The sequence below is a fragment of the Apis cerana genome, linkage group LG1 (assembly GCF_029169275.1).
Source record: "Apis cerana isolate GH-2021 linkage group LG1, AcerK_1.0, whole genome shotgun sequence".
Classification (NCBI taxonomy): Eukaryota; Metazoa; Arthropoda; class Insecta; order Hymenoptera; family Apidae; genus Apis; species Apis cerana.
Window position 1 is genome coordinate 24,200,677 of NC_083852.1, and position 4,933 is coordinate 24,205,609.

Sequence of the window (4,933 nt, forward strand, 5' to 3'; positions counted from 1 at the left end):
AAAATTAAAATGGTTAAAATGCTTGAATAATATTTATTCGATAATTATTATAGTTGATCGGCTTTTCGTATAATCTCGATCGTTTGGCATTAAAATTATTTCCGATTATGTTTCGAATAATAAATTACTGGAGTACTGACTTATCGAAATAACTCTATTCGATAACTTCAACTATTAAATTTTGTTCGTTATTGGTTATAGATTGATTAAATTTAACGATTTTTTGACAATTTTGTTTAGTTTAATCTTCGAGATTGAGTTTTGTGATTGTTGACGTGCTGATTAATACGTTGTTTAATTTTCTTAATTTTTTTATTAATATTTATTTTTACTTAAAATCAGCACGATTGCAAAAATAAATCAAATCACAAATTGAATCGTGCAACTTTTGAAAAGATTAGAAAAATCTAATTAAATAAAATATAATTTGTTCCATTTCAAAATTTTACCTCGTCCATAAAGATTAAAAAGCATTTAAAATCTTGCACTCGTTGCGAGTGCATTTAATATTGTCTCTTTGCAAGAAAAAAAAGCAGACATAATTTCAAGAGATAAATTAATTCCTAAGAAAATTTCTATCATAAAAAGTTAACTTTCGTTCAACCAATTAACTTCCAAACAATTCCAATCTCCACGTTCAACCACATCTGCCTTCTTCTCCAACGAAATTAACCGAATCTCAGTATTACAGTACTGATCTTTTTATATAACGTTTTGGAGATTTTCTTTTTTTTTTTTTTAGACGTAAAATAGGGAAAATTAACGGTAATGGATTGAGTGTAAATTACATTACCGTGAATGGCCACGTGAAAATTTTTTCAGTCCCCGAGAGGAAACCGGCCCCGCAGATGTGCATGCGCCAAGGAGATGGAACGAAGTTACCAGAAAGTGTAATGAGATTCCAGGAAATCCACCCTTCCACCACGTCTCTATCGTCCATTTTACGTGCCGTTTCGCGCTCAGTGTACGAAGAAAACGGACGATGCCGGGGATAGCGTGGAATCTCGATCATAATTGAGCATTATGGAAATGTCATTATTTATTGTTAATAAATAAACGCGAAACAATCTTTTTCTCGATGATTAATTCTTAGAAATTTTTATAACAACGCATTGTTAAAATATTTTTAACGATAGTAGAAAAGTGTCTGAAAAATAATATTGGAAAGAATATTGGATAAGAAGAATCATATCATAGAAGGAAAAAGTTGTAAACAGGTTTATAACTATTATTGTTTGTGATATAATGAGATAATTTGTCCTGTAAGAGGAGAAACGAGTTTTGCAAAGTTTAAAGACAGAAAATTTAAATATTACATAAATACCATTCTTGTGAAGAAAAATTTAATTCGAAAATCCACATAAATAACTAATATATATTCATATAATTATTCTAAAAATGTCAGTTCACGTTAGAACGATTTAAAAACACTGAAAGTTCGCCATTTTGAACGAGAAACGGAATAGAAGAAAGAATTCCATCCGTTTTGGCGCAACTTTATCCACCGCAAACGAATTTCGAATTTGATATCGCGGAAGAAAATAGAAGTTCATTTCGGTCCTCGAACTTACGTTGGAAACAATGAGACGCCAAACGTGGAGGGACGAGATGCTAGATCATGGAGAATTAATCGTCCAATTCGTTGTTATAAATACAAAGACAGTGTGGATAATATAGATACAGTTCAACACATTTAATTTAAGATTTTTGATCTCTTTATAATAATAATTTTGAAATATCGTTGCGTATATTTATGCAACATTAATTTATATAATGATAAATATTTGACGGCAAATATATACGCGTTAGAATGATGTTGGTGAGATTTCTGATTCTTTGCAATTTAATGACGATTTCAATCAATTCGGTTGAGTTCGATAATAATTGGATTATTCGTATGTAAATTTGAAACTCGATACGATAGCGAAAGAAGCGAAATATTGAAAATTATTGGATAGATGACGTAAATAAAGAGACGTCGATATCAAATGAAGTCGATGTATCGAACGACGTTCGACTAACTCGTCGAAACAATTACCACCCTTTGAGTAGGGATATAAACGAGAGGATATTTCGATAATGAAGATCAACGTTGACAATAAAGGATAATAGAAGAAATGGAATTAATTTTATAACGTTTCCCTATTTATATTTGCAGTAATCGCTTCATTCGATTGTATCGAGTTCTCTCTAAAAGAATTAAGTAAGGGTTCATCGGTTGGCTCTCTAGTTTTAATATCGGTGCAGATTGATGAAAGAAAATTGGGAAAATGAAAAAGCAAAATTACGGATCGATCCCTCCTTCTCGAGTGAAACTTTCTTCCTTTGATCCGCCATCCTCCTCCTCCACTCCCTCTTTTTTCTTCTCTCTTTTCTTTCAGTAACAAGCTACCGATTGCAATTGAGATTCCAGACGAGAGTCATCGACTGATTCTCTCGTTTTACATCTGCGTGTCACGTTCGACCCTTCTCTTCGAAGACGTTGCCCGTTTCAAAGCAAGTCATCGATGCAGACACAAGGAAACGAGGTTATGCATCTTGAGTCGTGTAATTTCGTTTTGATCGAAACGAAACTACAACTGGAAATATTTTATCCCGATTATGTATTCGTTATTGGAACAGGGAAACAGACCGTTAAAAATAATATTCAAATCATTCTAACGAAAACGTATCAACGGAGAATTGTAAACGGATGAGTAGTTCGTATTAAATTAAATATTAAGGAGTAAAAATTCAAAATTTATCGAGTATTTGTAGGGAAATTTCAATGCGATAAAATCTCGTAGGACGGAGATATCACGGTGGAAAAAAAGAAGATCGAAGCGTTTCGCGGATATGAAATCTGAAATGAAGATTAAGATTGAATGTATGGAATAGGGGAGAAAGAAAGGGATCGTTGATTAAAAATTTATGCGATATTAACAAAAGAGAAACAAGATAAAATTATTTATTATCAATCGTTTAAAAAAAATTTCTGAGAACAAAGCTTAGCTTAGCAATAAAGAAATATTTATTAATCTGGAAGAAATAAGAAATAAATCAACAAATGGCAAAGCTTCGCACGAGTTAACAGAGTGGCAAAATGAGAAGGAAAGAAGTGGAAAAAGCAGCGAGTTAGCCGACAAAAGATTTAAAGCCGCGAATAAAAAGGTGAAGAAACACCGTGCCGGGGCACAAAGGATATTCGAAGAGATTCATAATTTTCGAGGGAAACATCGGTGTCATTCGTGTAAAAATTGTGGATCGAGGAAATGAGGAATGAGACTAAGAGTGGAAGAATGAGAACAGAGAAGCGAAGAAAGATTATTGAATGGAGGGATAGGAATTACGAAGAGCGTAAAGGAGACTAAGAGTGGAAGAACAAGAATGGGGAAGATTGTTAAGGATTGTCAAGCGAAACAGTTGAGATAATAAAACTGGTTATGAGAGTGAAAATTTTATTTTTGGACAACACGAAATAATTCTCGAGATTTTTAAATATATTAACGAATGGAAGCCAAAAACGAAGACGAATAAGAAACGAGACTAAAACTGGAAGAATGAGAATAGAGAAGCGAAGGAATTCTGTTGATAAAATAGAAAAGAGAGAATTATAAAGAGTACGATTTAAAGACAAACAAAAAAGGAAGAAAAATAAAGGAGAGCAAGAATAGAGAGGAAAACGTTATCGAGGAGAACATTTGATGAAACCGATTGTGATTTTTGTTAATAATTTTTCTTGGACAACACGGAAACAATTCTCTCGACACTTTTATTCTCTTCAATGTATCTTGCACTCTGCAATATAATATAATACAAAGAAAAGTGGCATATCGAGAAGTATACAGGAAATTGCGGAACGGGATGAAGCCGAGATGAAACATTCGCCCGATATTTTACGAGTCGAGATCTTTCGTAGATTAATTAGAAGTCTCGCGCTCATCCTGACTAAGAGGTTATGTACTCGGCTATGAATTAAGTTTCATCCCCGCCCCGCTGTTCTCCACGCTGCATACCGCTCTGCGACTAACGAATGGGCGGCCCTAGTTTAAAAAATTGTTTCGAGAGAGATGAGAACGAGACGAAGGAGAGAAGGAGGGGATAAATTCAACGGAGAGTATGTACGGAGAAGGATGGAAGGGTGGGTAAACGACAGCGTGGTCCGCGACGAAGACGATTAATCAGAGAGAGGTAAACACGAGGCCCATGGACTGAAATTAATTTGTATTCTTCTTCGATGGAGGCGCGCGCCCCTTTCTTTTTTTTTCTTTTTAAAGGCCTCGCACGGAAAAATTGGCGGTAAAAGCGGTGAAAATGGAGGTGAACGAACGTATTTATCTGTTCGTGGAATGAAAATGTGGATAATTTGTAAAAAAATTAACCGAAATATAAATTTAGCCGATTGGAATAATAATACGGTAATTGGAAGGAAATAACTTGTTTGTAATAAGAGAATGTTTCTTGTGCAATGCATTTTTTCTTTCTTTTTTCTTTTTTGATAATGATACCGTTTCAGAATCATTCTTCGTATATATAAAATAAAAAAAAAGAAGATATAAAAAGGGAGACTTGTTTCATGCTGAATCATTTGTTTCAATACGGTTTCATAATTGGACAAAAAAGATACTAAAAACGATTCGTAGAATAGATAACACGTAGAAACTTTTACACGCCATATATGTAACTTACAAATTGTATCTCTTCAAAGTCATCTTATTTAGAAAAGAAGAAGAGGAAAAAAGAAAAACAGACAACAGGTTTCCTTTCAATTATTCATTCAATGGATCGAATTAATCATTGATCAAAACATTTCAAATACGCAATTAAGAACGAGCGTACGAGAAGAATTACAGACACACATTTATTTTCCTTACAATTATCGATCCGTAGATTATTAAAAATTCCACTATATCACGCCATATTATCCTCCTATCTTGAACATTCAAAACACGAT